This window comes from Schistocerca cancellata, chromosome 4 (assembly GCF_023864275.1).
Source record: "Schistocerca cancellata isolate TAMUIC-IGC-003103 chromosome 4, iqSchCanc2.1, whole genome shotgun sequence".
In the NCBI taxonomy this organism is placed as follows: domain Eukaryota; kingdom Metazoa; phylum Arthropoda; class Insecta; order Orthoptera; family Acrididae; genus Schistocerca; species Schistocerca cancellata.
This window is the reverse complement of record NC_064629.1, coordinates 700,180,703-700,198,314: the sequence shown is the minus strand read 5'-3', so window position 1 is coordinate 700,198,314 and position 17,612 is coordinate 700,180,703.

The following is a 17,612-nucleotide window of genomic DNA, read 5'->3' as shown; positions in this document are numbered from 1 at the left end:
ACGTGAACCGTATGTGCAGTTGACGGACTTTGAGCGAGGGCGTATAGTGGGCATGCGGGAGGCCGGGTGGACGTACCGCCGAATTGCTCAACACGTGGGGCGTGAGGTCTCCACAGTACATCGATGTTGTCGCCAGTGGTCGGCGGAAGGTGCACGTGCCCGTCGACCTGGGACCGGACCGCAGCGACGCACGGATGCACGCCAAGACCGTAGGATCCTACGCAGTGCCGTAGGGGACCGCACCGCCACTTCCCAGCAAATTAGGGACACTGTTGCTCCTGGGGTATCGGCGAGGACCATTCGCAACCGTCTCCATGAAGCTGGGCTACGGTCCCGCACACCGTTAGGCCGTCTTCCGCTCACGCCCCAACATCGTGCAGCCCGCCTCCAGTGGTGTCGCGACAGGCGTGAATGGAGGGACGAATGGAGACGTGTCGTCTTCAGCGATGAGAGTCGCTTCTGCCTTGGTGCCAATGATGGTCGTATGCGTGTTTGGCGCCGTGCAGGTGAGCGCCACAATCAGGACTGCATACGACCGAGGCACACAGGGCCAACACCCGGCATCATGGTGTGGGGAGCGATCTCCTACACTGGCCGTACACCACTGGTGATCGTCGAGGGGACACTGAATAGTGCACGGTACATCCAAACCGTCATCGAACCCATCGTTCTACCATTCCTAGACCGGCAAGGGAACTTGCTGTTCCAACAGGACAATGCACGTCCGCATGTATCCCGTGCCACCCAACGTGCTCTAGAAGGTGTAAGTCAACTACCCTGGCCAGCAAGATCTCCGGATCTGTCCCCCATTGAGCATGTTTGGGACTGGATGAAGCGTCATCTCACGCGGTCTGCACGTCCAGCACGAACGCTGGTCCAACTGAGGCGCCAGGTGGAAATGGCATGGCAAGCCGTTCCACAGGACTACATCCAGCATCTCTACGATCGTATCCATGGGAGAATAGCAGCCTGCATTGCTGCGAAAGGTGGATATACACTGTACTAGTGCCGACATTGTGCATGCTCTGTTGCCTGTGTCTATGTGCCTGTGGTTCTGTCAGTGTGATCATGTGATGTATCTGACCCCAGGAATGTGTCAATAAAGTTTCCCCTTCCTGGGACAATCAATTCACGGTGTTCTTATTTCAATTTCCAGGAGTGTAGTTTTAAATCTAGGGGACTGATGACCTCAGATGTTAAGTCCCATAGTGCTTAGAGCCATTTGAAACATTTTTATCCGATGAGGGAATTGACACCGCCTGTACCGCGTCCTGCACTGATAAACTCAGACGACCAAAAATGTCCACATCCAGAAGGTTAGTAGCGCCGACCGGAGAATCCGACCACCAAAATCTGAGCGGTGAAGGGACGACCGTTGTAAGAGATTTGTGTGGAAGAAAACGCCGTCTACCGATATAGAGTGATTACTGAAACTACGCAAGTAACGAGTATACGGGGATAAAGCGGGGAAGCCCAAGCGTTGGTATGTGGCACCATCCACAATAGAAACAGAAGATGCCGTGTCAATTTGGAAGACCACCGGAAAATGCGCGACCTCGAAGGTAAGAAGAAAACGGGCATCTGACTAGGGAATAATGGAGAATATTTGGCCGTCAATGGAATGCGAGGGTTCCAGGTCCTGAGGTGACGATTCGTGATGAGCATGTGCGTCAGTAGGAAGTATGGCACTACGCGATGTTTCTGCGAAGCTTGACATACCACTGCGATATGGCCCGCTCGGCTGCAAGCCGTGCATTTTGCTCGCCTTTGGGGGCACTCTGACCGTTGGTGAGTCCGGAAACAGTGTAGACAAGATGGAAGACGTGTGAAAGACTTCCTGTAACGGAGTGGACCAAAGCATCGACAAGGCTCCCGCTCGGCGCTAGGCGAATGGCGAGCAACGAAAACAGCTGGATCAAGACGTAGTGAGTGTAGCCGGTGAGAGTGTTCAAACGCACAAATAATCGGCAGACAGGTGTCGAGGGACGTGTCCTGTAACTTCAAAATATCAGCCCGAAGACCCTCGTCTGGTGCATGAAACACCACCGTATCGCGAATCAACGAAGAGGCATAAGACTGCTTGCAGTCAACGTTGGCACACGACAATTTACAATCGCGGAGAGACACTGGAGCGTAGTAATCCATTCCCGATAAGACTGACCTGGGGACTTTCGACTAGAAAAGAAAATCTGGCGGGCGGAAGTGACGTGTATTTGTGTGTCGAAGTACTCAAAAAGGCAGCCTTTAATATGAGTAAGCCGGCCGGGGTGGCCGAGCGGTTCTAGGCGCTACAGTCTGGACCCACGCGACCGCTACGGTCGCAGGTTCGAATCCTACCTCCGGCATGGGTGTGTGTGATGTCCTTAGGTTAGTTAGGTTTAAGTTGTTCTAAGTTCTAGGGGACTGATGACCTCAAAAGTTAAGTCCCATGGTGCTCAGAGACATTTGAACCATTTTTAGTATGAGTAAATGAGAGATCGCGAGGGGACTGCTCAGGGTTCAAGTATTGAATTAAACGATACACTTGTGGAGCTACTGTTGCCAAAAAAAAAAGCTTGACTTCGATTTTCGTCATGGATCACTGGTGTCAGTAAATGTTGTTCCAACCGTTTGAACGCGTGAGCATTGCCTGAATCTGCCGTAGAGTTTCCACCAAGGACTGAAGAAGTTTCTCACAGGAGGCCATTCCGTTCTAAAATGAAAGTTTTGTCCTGCGGTTGGCAGGAAAGAACTAGCAGTCATTTGAACACTCTTTATCGTAATTAAAGAAAAACGCCTTCTGGGCATACACTACGTTTTAAACGCAAGAACAACCAGAAAACCCCACAACTCTCGTGGTGGCAAACAAGATAAGGAAACAAGACAATGGAAGTAAATACTGAGCAAACTCTACTCTACAAAATACAAAGTGATACTACAATGCTACGGCGAGTGAATAAAATGCTGGGCCGGCATAAGTACTGGCTGGAGCTGCTCCTAACAGTTGGTAAACACTGCCGGTCGGACGGTCTAGGCGTGTTTATGAAGCCAAGTCAGCGGGGTGCTAAACGAGTCATATGAGTTCCGATTGTTGCAACACTGTCACATGTTGTCTGGCAAAGTAGTTCCATGTTTATCTGGAAACATCCCCCAGGCTGTGGCTAAGCCATGTCTCCGCAATATCCTTTCTTTCAGGAGTGCTAGTTCTGCAAGGTTCGCAGGAGAGCTTCTGTAAAGTTTGGAAGGTAGGAGACGAGGTACTGGCAGAAGTGAAGCTGTGAGATCGGGCGTGAGTCGTGCTTTGGTAGCTCAGATGGTAGAGCACTTGACCGCGAAAGGCAAAGGTCCCGAGTTCGAGTCTCGGTCGGGCACACAGTTTTAATCTGCCAGGAAGTTTTATTTGGAAAGTCTGTTATTCTTTCTGTGTGCGGGCGACGTTTCTCTCCGCACTCCTGAGAGGGCGTCGGCAACTCATCTTGCTTGTCGGTTGTGCGGGTCCTCTAACTAATAAGGGGCCGCTATGACAGTTTACTTATGTAATTCTTGTTGGCATGTGCTCTTTAACCTTCACAATATCAGTGGGGATGCTGTATGCCCATCTCTTGAAAATATTGTAATCCATTTGTGTACTTTATATTTTAAAATTTGGAAACAAATGTTTATTGTTTTTAATTAACTTTTCTACCAGATTCCATAGTTGTTTAAAAATTTTCTGTAAAACGTAACCCAAAATATTAAATTGTGGTAGTAGATGTGACTTTACACAGCAAATTTCGTATTCACATTTTCAGATTCACTGTCTTTCTTACACATCAGCATATCTTTGAAAAGTATGTTGTGAATAAAAGTCAAAGACAGTTAACGAAATTCTTATTTTTTAATTTCATTTTGTTTTTTGCTAGTCATAAAGTACTTATTCCTTGGTAGTAAATGTGATGGAAAATATGTTGGCATTGCTAAGAGTGTGTCATATTGATAGTTTCTCATTGTAGATCTTCCTTACACATTAGTACTTATTTAAAAAGTAAGTCCTTAATGAAAGTTAACAACAGTTAATGAAATTTGTTGTCTTTTAATTTTTTTGCAGTGAGCATAAAGTACCCTATATAACCTGTCTGCTTTAACAGGTGGCCCAGACTCTGATGGGGTAGGCTAACCTTGGAGAGGACTGGAGTAGGAGGGGCTCCTGGCACCTCCTACTCGAGTCCTGTCACAAAATTATCCCACCCAGTCAGAGGCTGGACCACCTGTGAAAGCAGTCATTTCATATAGCAACGCTGCTGCAAAAGCTGCACAACCAATTATGTCAGTATGATCACCAGCCAGCTGTCCACCAGCATCGATAATCACCGTCCAACTGTTACCAAGAACAAAGTTGACCACCTAGTGGCGCTACATACAGCTGAAGATAGAATGCTCAGCTTCAATGGCTGCTTCATAACCTGGACCATTTGCATTCATCCCTCCACAGCTAGTTTCTCTGAAATATGCAGATGGGGGCTACTCTCACAACATATCCTCCAGTCCTGTAATCGTCCTGGCCTCAATCTCACGTAACTCACTGGCCCCACACGCTCTACCCAACTGTTTCCCCTTCCTTCATTCCGTCGCCCTGTCTTAACTCATGTCCCCACTGCGCCATAGGCTTGCGATGCTCCCCACCAGTCTCTAAAATCGTGCATTGCGTATGTAGCCCATATACCTGGTACCCCTCCCTCTCTCATTACTAGCTGGAAAACCAACTACCTCCTTCCGAGCTGTGACCCACCTACTTCCAGTTCCTCTTCCTGGCCGCCACCTCCCTCTCCTTCTACCCACACCACCTGACTTTACCCCCACCACGACCAGTGGATGCCAAAATACAGCTTTGGCAGTTTTAGTCCATCATGCACCATGTGGGGACACAGACGAGTGTATGAGTTTTCTGTCAGTACTTTACACTAGCTCGTCAAAGGATAACTCCAAAAGTCAAGAAGTTTTCTTTCTTTTGTTTGTGCCTCTCGTCAACTCAACGCTTCTGCATTTTGCTGAATAATCTCTTTTAATCCAAAAGTATGAAAAAAAAATGCAGATCATTTCTACATGGAAATAGCATTGGAGCACTTAATTTAAGACTCAACAACGTGTTTTGTGCAAGGTCTTATGCGACCAAACTGCTGAGGTCATCGGTCTCTAAACTTACACACTGCTTAATGTAACTTAAACTAACTTACGCTAAGTACAACACATACACCCATGCCTGAGGGAAGACTGGACCCTCCGACGGGGGGAGCCGCACGGACCGTGACAAGGCGCCTCAGACCTCGTGGCTACCCCGCGCGGCTGTGTGTATGTGTGTGTGTGTGTGTGTGTGTGTGTGTGTGTGTGTGTGTGTGAAAACAGCGCTGTGAGACTTGTCAAACATGCATTTTTTGTGTTACTCAGACACTTTACACGCTGAATTAGTATTGCGACACTTGACAAGCATCATAGCACAATATGAATATCGAAGAATTTAATGTGGAGGCTTGATCTGCCTTGCTCTGTGTATTGTACAGAGATCGAACTTTGCAATTTTGGAGGTGCATGGTATAAACATTTTGGTGTGTGTGTGTGTGTGTGTGTGTGTGTGTGTGTGTGTGTGTGTGTGTATGTCTGTGTCTGTCTTTGTGTTACTGGAGGATTTTAAGTATGGAAATACAAGTTACATGCAATGTGTAATTTTTTGGTATATAGTTTTGACCAAGGTGCAGAAAAATTGCGTCCATTCAGATACTTTTGACCATGGCCTATATGGCTACATTGTGATTGGCTATTTCATTTTAATGCCCATTAAAATACTACACTCTCGTTGGCTGGGGGAAGGAGGGAAGCGGAGAGGCATAAACGACAGCTGAGGTAGTTCCACCACCTTGGATACATCATTTTTCTTTTGTATAATTCTTTAAAATGTTCCAACACATCTTGCATTTTTGAATTCACCACCAGGACTATCTTGCATTTTTAAAGTTCCTGTTAGCGCGACGCACTGGAAAAAGTGGTATAGCTTTTGAAGTCATAATGATGACATCATAGACAAGCGGGTGTTGTTCGTAATATCACGAATGTAAAAAAAAAAAAATAACAACTTTTTGACTTGTGAACAAAGTGCGCTTGAGTTGGCATACATATACTATTCTCACGCACAAATTATTGACTCATACCGTTTATAGTTTGAATACCGCTAGTTTTCATGTCAAATGTGGTTAGGTTCAGTGACAGAGACAGGTTTAACGAGCAGCCTTAAGAATTGAGATTCGGTTAAGGGTGCAAAGCACACAAGTGCTCTGATTCTGTGACAATCTCGACAGGCTTCTTTCTTATTTTTATTTGGCCTTGAGCAACAAACCATTAAGCCACAAACTATTTACATAAAGAGTAACATAAAGATGAGCTAAAGAATAATGTAAAACATAAAATACATCAAATTTTACACACTACAATCATGTACTTACAGTTTAATGACCGCAGGCCAGTACAAATAAATGAAATCAATACACATTTACATTACACAGTCGTAAGTCAATGCTATCTACGAAGATACTGACGTGAGTAGCCATCACGACATGTTGCTGCATAGCTTGGAGTTTTCTTCGTACTGAAAAACAATTAATGGTTCTTTCAGGAATCGTCATATTACTAGGCTAGAGAATTACTGAAAAAATTGGTGAACGGGGTGATTTGTGTATGCTAGTCTCTGTCGCACAACGGGTTGTTAACTTTTTTTTTTTAATGAAGACCTCGGGTGCTTCAGTGAAGAGGCATTGTAGGGAGTTGCATTCATCCCACCCAAGCATATGCTGAGAACATGATATTATATCGTATCTATCTCGCCAAGCTGTCTGATGATAGTATTATTATACAAATAACAACATTAATTTACCCTGTTCCATTTAAAGCTTTGTACAGAACTAACAATGTTCAAGGATAGTTCCCCAACTGACCGTAGTGAGGTATTGCACAATATTCTGTGCCTGCTCAGGCGAAGCTAGTAAGGCATTGACATGGAATGGCCCGTTCACTATTCTTTAACGGATCATCCCCAAGAACTGGATGTAGATTTGTAACGATATTTCTCTGCCATCTGCTGACGCTATACTTGTGCATAGGTTCGTCATTCTCAAGGAAAAGCTAACTGAAGTTGATTTTTCCAGCGATGTAACAAATTCATGTTCATGTAACCACTGTTCCAAGCTTTCCATGGTAGTATTACCTGCTTGTTTTTATTCTTTCGCTGAATATAAATTTGTGTATATTGTTATAATCGTTTATTTTTGTGTATTTTCTGAAGTTTACGAATATACAAATAATGTTATTAATTCAGAATCGAAACCTGTAACACCATTTTTGCTTTTTACGAAACGTGTATGAAGTATTTAATTTCAGCTAATCATTTTCCATTACTGAAAATTTTATGTGTGTATTTAGCGGTTTATATTCACTTTTGGCGTCCTTTATCCTGTTTCCAATGAAGTCTACATATACAGGGTGAACACGAACTCCACCGAAAAAATTTTCGAGGTTATTCTGGGATATTTCTTGCTGCTGCTTCTAGCATTTATTATGCTGAAGGTGACTTTTAATAATTAATATTTATGCCTAACTGTTAGTGGGTTCCCATCATTTAGAACCAAGAGGTTCCACCTCTCGTGGCTTACTCATAGTCTCTACACCACTGGCATTGTGCGTTATGGGGTAGACAGTCTTGTTGCCTATGTTCCGAATGGGGGAACCGGTTTGCCTCGTCGCTACAGCACACTGCATTGCTGCTTAAGAAATTGAATTGTACCTGTTAACTGAAGCGTCCCAATACAACTTTAAAATGAACAAATCAAATGTTACCCAAAATAATAAGAATGTCACAAGATGCCGATGGTAACATATATGCCCTAATGTCGTCATTCATGGGTGACGACGTGCTATCCATTTATGGACCAAATACTGACTTCAGAGGCTGGAGGTTTGATGAGGGTAGTACCGGTACCACTAAGTAATGACTATTGGGCCTATAAGTGCAAGTCCATACATACACTCCTGGAAATTGAAATAAGAACACCGTGAATTCATTGTCCCAGGAAAGGGAAACTTTATTGACACATTCCTGGGGTCAGATACATCACATGATCACACTGACAGAACCACAGGCACATAGACACAGGCAACAGAGCATGCACAATGTTGGCACTAGTACAGTGTATATCCACCTTTCGCAGCAATGCAGGCTGCTATTCTCCCATGGAGACGATCGTAGAGATGCTGGATGTAGTCCTGTGGAACGGCTTGCCATGCCATTTCCACCTGGCGCCTCAGTTGGACCAGCGTTCGTGCTGGACGTGCAGACCGCGTGAGACGACGCTTCATCCAGTCCCAAACATGCTCAATGGGGGACAGATCCGGAGATCTTGCTGGCCAGGGTAGTTGACTTACACCTTCTAGAGCACGTTGGGTGGCACGGGATACATGCGGACGTGCATTGTCCTGTTGGAACAGCAAGTTCCCTTGCCGGTCTAGGAATGGTAGAACGATGGGTTCGATGACGGTTTGGATGTACCGTGCACTATTCAGTGTCCCCTCGACGATCACCAGTGGTGTACGGCCAGTGTAGGAGATCGCTCCCCACACCATGATGCCGAGTGTTGGCCCTGTGTGCCTCGGTCGTATGCAGTCCTGATTGTGGCGCTCACCTGCACGGCGCCAAACACGCATACGACCATCATTGGCACCAAGGCAGAAGCGACTCTCATCGCTGAAGACGACACGTCTCCATTCGTCCCTCCATTCACGCCTGTCGCGACACCACTGGAGGCGGGCTGCACGATGTTGGGGCGTGAGCAGAAGACGGCCTAACGGTGTGCGGGACCGTAGCCCAGCTTCATGGAGTCGGTTGCGAATGGTCCTCGCCGATACCCCAGGAGCAACAGTGTCCCTAATTTGCTGGGAAGTGGCGGTGCGGTCCCCTACGGCACTGCGTAGGATCCTACGGTCTTGGCGTGCATCCGTGCGTCGCTGCGGTCCGGTCCCAGGTCGACGGGCACGTGCACCTTCCGCCGACCACTGGCGACAACATCGATGTACTGTGGAGACCTCACGCCCCACGTGTTGAGCAATTCGGCGGTACGTCCACCCGGCCTCCCGCATGCCCACTATACGCCCTCGCTCAAAGTCCGTCAACTGCACATACGGTTCACGTCCACGCTGTCGCGGCATGCTACCAGTGTTAAAGACTGCGATGGAGCTCCGTATGCCACGGCAAACTGGCTGACACTGACGGCGGCGGTGCACAAATGCTGCGCAGCTAGCGCCATTCGACGGCCAACACCGCGGTTCCTGGTGTGTCCGCTGTGCCGTGCGTGTGATCATTGCTTGTACAGCCCTCTCGCAGTGTCCGGAGCAAGTATGGTGGGTCTGACACACCGGTGTCAATGTGTTCTTTTTTCCATTTCCAGCAGTGTATATGATGTTGTTGTTGTTGTGGTCTTCAGTCCTGAGACTGGTTTGATGCAGCTCTCCATGCTACTCTATTCTGTGCAAGCATCTTCATCTCCCAGTACCTACTGCAACCTACATCTTTCTGAATCTGCTTAGTGTATTCATCTCTTGGTCTCCCCCTACGATTTTTACCCTCCACGCTGCCCTCTAATACTAAATTGGTGATCCCTTGATGCCTCAGAACATGTCCTACCAACCGATCCCTTCTTCTGGTCAAGTTGTGCCACAAACTTCTCTTCTCCCCAATCCTATTCAATACTTCCTCATTAGTTATGTGATCTACCCATCTAATCTTCAGCATTCTTCTGTAGCACCACATTTCGAAAGCTTCTATTCTCTTCTTGTCCAAACTATTTACCGTCCATGTTTCGCTTCCATACATGGCTACACTCCATACAAATACTTTCAGAAATGACTTCCTGACACTTAAATCTATACTTGATGTTAACAAATTTCTCTTCTTGAGAAACGCTTTCCTTGCCATTGCCAGTCTACATTTTATATCCTCTCTACTTCGACCATCATCAGTTATTTTGCTCCCCAAATAGCAAAACTCCTTTACTACTTTAAGTGTCTCATTTCCTAATCTAATACCCTCAACATCACCCGACTTAATTCGACTACATTCCATTATCCTCGTTTTGCTTTTGTTGATGTTCATCTTATATCCTCCCTTCAAGACACTATCCATTCCGTTCAACTGCTCTTCCAAGTCCTTTGCTGTCTCTGACAGAATTACAATGTCATCGGCGAACCTCAACGTTTTTATTTCTTCTCCATGGATTTTAATACCTACTCCGAATTTTTCTTTTGTTTCCTTTACTGCTTGCTCAATATACAGATTGAATAGCATCGGGGAGAGGCTGCAACCCTGTCTTACTCCCTTCCCAACCACTGCTTCTCTTTCATGCCCCTCGACTCTTATAACTGCCATCTGGTTTCTATACAAATTGTAAATAGCCTTTCGCTCCCTGTATTTTACCCCTGCCACCTTTAGAATTTGAAAGAGAGTATTCCAGTCAACATTGTCAAAAGCTTTCTCTAAGTCTACAAATGCCAGGAACGTAGGTTTGCCTTTCCTTAATCTTTCTTCTAAGATAAGTCTTAAGGTCAGTATTGCCTCACGTGTTCCAGTATTTCTACGGAATCCAAACTGATCTTCCCCGAGGTCGGCTTCTACTAGTTTTTCCATTCGTCTGTAAAGAATTCGTGTTAGTATTTTGCAACTGTGGCTTATTAAACTGATAGTTCGGTAATTTTCACATCTGTCCACACCTGCTTTCTTTGGGATTGGTATTATTATATTCTTCTTGAAGTCTGAGGGTATTTCGCCTGTTTCATACATCTTGCTCACCAGATGGTAGAGTTTTGTCAGGACTGGCTCTCCCAAGGCCGTCAGTAGTTCCAATGGAATGTTGTCTACTCCGGGGGCCTTGTTTCGACTCAGGTCTTTCAGTACTCTGTCAAACTCTTCACGCAGTATCGTATCTCCCATTTCATCTTCATCTACATTCTCTTCCATTTCCATAATATTGTCCTCAAGTGCATCGCCCTTGTATAGACCCTCTATATACTCCTTCCACCTTTCTGCTTTCCCTTCTTTGCTTAGAACTGGGTTTCCATCTGAGCTCTTGATGTTCATACAAGTGGTTCTCTTATCTCCAAAGGTCTCTTTAATTTTCCTGTAGGCAGTATCTATCTTACCCCTAGTGAGATAAGCCTCCACATCCTTACATTTGTCCTCTAGCCATGCCTGCTTAGCCATTTTGCACTTCCTGTCGATCTCATTTTTGAGACGTTTGTATTCCTTTTTGCCTGCTTCACTTACTGCATTTTTATATTTTCTCCTTTCATCAATTAAATTCAATATTTCTTCTGTTACCCAAGGATTTCTACTAGCCCTTGTCTTTGTACCTACTTGATCCTCTGCCGCCTTCACTACTTCATCCCTCAGAGCTACCCATTCTTCTTCTACTGTACTTCTTTCCCCCATTCCTGTCAATTGTTCCCTTATGCTCTCCCTGAAACTCTGTACAACCTCTGGTTCTTTCAGTTTATCCAGGTCCCATCTCCTTAAATTCCCACCTTTTTGCAGTTTCTTCAGTTTTAATCTACAGGTCATAACCAATAGATTGTGGTCAGAGTCCACATCTGCCCCTGGAAATGTCTTACAATTTAAAACCTGGTTCCTAAATCTCTGTCTTACCATTATATAATCTATCTGATACCTTTTAGTATCTCCAGGGTTCTTCCATGTATACAACCTTCTATCATGATTCTTAAACCAAGTGTTAGCTATGATTAAGTTGTGCTCTGTGCAAAAATCTATCAAGCGGCTTCCTCTTTCATTTCTTAGCCCCAATCCATACTCACCTACTACGTTTCCTTCTCTCCCTTTTCCTACACTCGAATTCCAGTCACCCATGACTATTAAATTTTCGTCTCCCTTCACTATCTGAATAATTTCTTTTATTTCATCATACATTTCTTCAATTTCTTCGTCATCTGCAGAGCTAGTTGGCATATAAACTTGTACTACCGTAGTAGGTGTGGGCTTCGTATCTATCTTGGCCACAATAATGCGTTCACTATGCTGTTTGTAGTAGCTTACCCGCATTCCTATTTTCCTATTCATTATTAAACCTACTCCTGCATTACCCCTATTTGACTTTGTGTTTATAACCCTGTAGTCACCTGACCAGAAGTCTTGTTCCTCCTGCCACCGAACTTCACTAATTCCCACTATATCTAACTTTAACCTATCCATTTCCCTTTTTAAATTTTCTAACCTACCTGCCCGATTAAGGGATCTGACATTCCACGCTCCGATCCGTAGAACGCCAGTTTTCTTTCTCCTGATAACGACATCCTCTTGAGTAGTCCCCGCCCGGAGATCCGAATGGGGGACTATTTTACCTCCGGAATATTTTATCCAAGAGGACGCCATCATCATTTAATCATACAGTAAAGCTGCATGCCCTCGGGAAAAATTACGGCCGTAGTTTCCCCTTGCTTTCAGCCGTTCGCAGTACCAGCACAGCAAGGCCGTTTTGGTTATTGTTACAAGGCCACATCAGTCAATCATCCAGACTGTTGCCCTTGCAACTACTGAAAAGGCTGCTGCCCCTCTTCAGGAACCACACGTTTGTCTGGCCTCTCAACAGATACCCCTCCGTTGTGGTTGTACCTACGGTATGGCTATCTGTATCGCTGAGGCACACAAGCCTCCCCACCAACGGCATGGTCCATGGTTCATGGGGGGGGGGGGGGGGTATATGATGTACGTGCTGAAAAATAATTTACGCTTGCAGAGAATGCTTTCCTGTTGCTATTTTTTGCTTAACAGGACGTTTGAATGAGGTGCTGACCGAACCCAGTCCACTGGATGCACGTACCGCTAGTCCACAGAACAAAAGCACCATACCTAATCGAATGATATCAGCCCACTGGTGGCACGTAGTGCGTGCTTCCAAGAAGAAAGCATTGTGGATATTTATAATGTTATTTTTGCTCTGTGTAGCTGGAGTCATAAAAAAAAATTGTGCCATCACCTCTTTCGGGCGATGCCCAGTGTCGACAGTATGCGTCGATTTGTTTCCTGGTGAAAAAAAAAATTAAAGCGAAATTTTATGTGTCCATTCGACAGAGCGGTCCCAGATTAGTCTAGTGCGATATTTGTTTTATCGATATATATTAACAGCGACAGTAAAACTCGAAGACAGCGACAGCACTGCGCCGCCTTGCGCTGACTGCTACCGACAAGCATGTAGCACTCCTGAGTTGCTGTTGTTTATTCTTCTTGTTTTACTGTCTCTGTTAATACATATCGGTGATAGTACTATCGGACTAGACTTATTTGGGAGCGCCCTATCGAATCGGCACATAAAATTCCAATTTAAAAATAGTTTTGCTTATAAAGGGAAACGAAGCTTTTCGTTGACACTGGATGTGGCATGAAAGATGTGAAGAGCAGTAACTGTTTGGTTTGACCCGAGCTACACAGTGCGAAAATGATATTTCAGATATCTGCCGAAACACCAGTGAAAACGCGCTTGTCGACTCTTACGAGTGTTATATCCTCCATACCCATCTGTGCGAAAGCTATACTTTGAGTTATATTCCCTTGTCCGAGTGCGAATGGCTCTTTTTAAGGTGCCAGTGGTAATTTTCATGTTCAAAGACAATAAATCTATTTGTTACAGTGTCCATTTGCTTCCATTCTTGCCAAAAAATCCCATCCTTCCATTGCTATATCTATGCGAATGGCGTGGTACCAATTTGTTTCAAGCTTAATTGAGACACCACTATTAATATTCATTTAAATAAGACGTTTTCCGCTGCGCCACATTATCCTTGTTTTCAGTTAATCTACATGATCATTTGAGGTGGTTCCTTATTCTGTTAGGCACAGGAATTTCGTGCATCCTAGCAGTACGCTCCGACCACAACATAAGTGAACATAATCCAATCTAAACTAATTTTAAATGCATTCGCTTTTATTAATTAGTGGGGGATATATGTTATGTGTTTATATTTGTGGTTAGGAATTTCATTGTGTTTTGTGACCTGTAGGACAGAGTTTTGTTTATTTGGTGAAAAGTGTGTGATTTTTGTGCCAGTATTTGGTAATGCCGGGATTAACCCGTGCGCTTACACGTAGTTTAGAGAGAGTTAGTGCAGTAGATAGGGAAGAAACGAGTAATTCTGTAAATCTAGAACTTAACATGGCGGTCGAACAAGGCAGTTCTGAGGTAATGGGAAGTCGGGAAAGTAATATTAATTTGTCATTAGCGGCAAACTGCGAATCCGATAACTCACAGAACATTTTAGAACAAGCAGAAACAGAGCGGTTAAGTGATCAGAACGTGACAATGTCACAGACAACGGAAGATTTCGTGGCCACTGGCCGCTCGAGCACAACACAAAGTGTTGCTGATAAGGCTCTAAATTCATTCTTACCGCCACCTTTTGATATAGAGCCATTCTTTAACAAGATGGCGTCAGACAACAAGAAACAGCATGAGATAGTGGAACAACATTTTAAATGAGCAAACGAAAAGATGGAAGAAAATTTTTAGAAAGCAGACGAGAAAAATGAAGCATGTTTCAAGAATAAAGCATATCAGTTTAAAGGACATTTTAAGAGATTAGAACAACAGTTCTCCGGTCATGCACAAGTGTGTGACGAACAGTTGGAAAAGCTAGACAAAACTATCGGGGAAGAAGTTAAGAAATCTGAAGACCGAACGAATTATGATCAGTTAGAAATTTCGAGAATAAATTAAGCACGGAGGCCCAAGAGGTGCAGAAAACAACCGTTGAGGTACGGAAGGACGTGGGTAACATTAAAGAATGGAAGGACATAGTCACGGACGTCGTTTCCCAAGTAAATAAACAAGTAGAAGATTTGACGGCACGGCGTGACGCGAGGTCGAATAGGACTGTACATTTTGATTAGAAAATCAGGAAGAGATAAAAGTACGTTTTCAATTCAAGGAATTTCAGGCAGATGTTAACCAGCGGAACCGGGAACTGCTGGTGGAATTATTTAAGCAAAGTCAGAGAAGCTTTGTTCGACATTGATGATGGGAATAGCCAATAGGTATTGGATGTAAGTTTGGTTTAGTTTGATAACGAGTAATTAAAGAAGCGCGTTTGTGAACTAGGAGTGAGGTAGAAGAAAATAGAAACTATTTTGAGCGCTGGAAGTCCAATAGAAGAAATTGTGAGCACTGAAAAATTAAAATGTGAACACTTATATGAATGCAGAAAATAAAGATTTGTTTGATATGATGAGATGCCATAAAGATCCGGAGACATTTCGTGCACTGGAGGCAATGTAAAAGAGGTCACGGAATGTGAATCATTAGTAGGTGGACATGAAGATGTATACAGAAAATAAATATAATGATGAGCCGCCAGCAGATGACCACAAAGAGCGGTGTGACGGAGGAAGCTTTTGAACGATAAAGTAGTACAGAAAACAAAGAGGAGGTCACGGAAGGCAGATTTGTCGACTATAACTTTCCACGTATACTGTGGGCCATAGTGAGTCAGGAAAAATCATCCACGATGACGTTGTGGAAATTGAGACCATTGGAAGCGGAAGATCTAAAGGAAGACGACACTTTACGCACCTCAATAAATTTGTTCCATAAATGACCATGTTTACAGCTGTCGGCGAAGGTAGAAGAAGAGAGGAATAATTATGCGGACGACAGCGATATTTAAGCTGCTGAAGCAATATTGAAACGATCACAGTAATGAGTACATCGGACTAGAAGTTGGAGTTATTTGTCCGATAAGGCGGCCTTGCGTGTTATTATTGACGTTTAATGCCAGGTAGCGCGATGCACTGAGCGTTTATTATCAGTAGCCAGAGAGCGACGAAGTTTTGTCGTCGGACACGGAAAAGTGCAGAGCCTTTGTACGCCATTGGAGAAAGGCACTGTATGTATGTTTAGGGAAGAGTAGTTTTGCAGTATGCCACGTCATGTAAAGGTACGTTTGTCCAAGGAATCAGACAGTATGTGACAGTCTGCGTGTTCTTTGAATATACTGTTCGCAGGGTATGTGACGATCGTCCTATGGACGTTCATGCCACTGTTATTAAAAGTTTTTTACAACAGCAATACAGTTTGCACGTATGGCAAGGAAGTATTTCTGTTAAACTTGTAAATTTTAATGAGTGCAATTAGAAAAATGTATGCCTTCTCAAGTAATTAACGACATATTATGCTCGTGTTCGTTGTATGTTTCAAGACTGTCCTACGAAAACAGTTTTTGATTAAAAAGGAGTATTTTAAACTGGGAAGAAAGAGAAAAGACGGAGAAAATGTGAGAAGATGACCTACCACGTAAACCAGGCACTATAAACACTCACAGTACTATGACAGTAGTTGATCATAGGGCGCGCCAAGAACCGTAGATTGAAACTGCATGCTATTCACCACTACTTGCATGTCTACTAATTCTGTCTGTTCCTACTAAAGCAAGTTCCTCTCTCACTTGATTTCGTCGTAAAATATAGTAAATAGGAATTGTATAGAGTAAATGTTTTAGTATGGCTAATGAAAATAGTCAGTAATTAAAGATAGGCATCAAATAGGATTTAAGGTCTTGGATAAATCAGGAATATTGCGAGATGTAATCTGGAAGATGTGACACCCACGAAAAACAGTTCACAAGTACTATGTGAGATAGGTTCAAGCCGTGATACAATGCGATAAGCCGCACGGAGTGGCCGCGCAGTTAGAGGCGCTATGGCCGGCCGTAGTGGCCGAGCGGTTCTAGGCGCTTCAGTCTGGAACCGCGCGACCGCTACGATCGCAGGTTCAAATCCAGCCTCGGGCATGGATGTATGTGATGTCCTTAGGTTAGTTACGTTTAAGTAGTTGTAAGTTCTAGGGGACTGATGACCTCAGACGTTAAGTCCCATAGTGCTCAGAGCCATTTGAATCATTTAGAGGCGTCATGTCACGAATTGCGTGGCCCCTCCCGCCGGAGGTTCGAGTGCTCCCTCGGGCATGAGTGTGTGTGTTGTTCTTAGCATGAGTTAGTTAAGCAGTGTGTAAGTCTAGGGACTGATGACCTCAAGTAGTTTGGCCCCTTAGGAGTTCACACACACACAATGCGATAAATTAAATAGGAATATAGAGTCACAACGATAATGTTCGGATTTGTTTTGCTGTCTTCGTATCATGCAACACTGTCTCAAAGCAGAAAAACACTGCAATACCAAACGTATACGAGATGGTCGTTAAGCGTAACTTCATCAGTTAAACTGTCCCAGGTCCTTCAAGACGCAGTGTTCATGACACCGGTAGATTCACTAGTAATTGCTGATTTAGCGAAAGAAATGACATACGTGGAATGTCTATCAGATGTTAAAATATATGTGGAAATAAATGAATTAAATGGATTCTTTTTTATTGCACATCTGGCCGCTGTGGCCGAGCGGTTCTAGGCACTTCAGTCCGGAACCACGTGGCTGCTGCGGTCGCAGGTTCGAATCCTGCCTCGGGCATGGATGTGTGTGATGTCCTTAGGTTAGTTAGGTTTAAGTAGTTTCTAAGTCTAGGGGACTGATGACCTCAGAAGTTGAGTCCCATAGTGCTCAGAGCCAT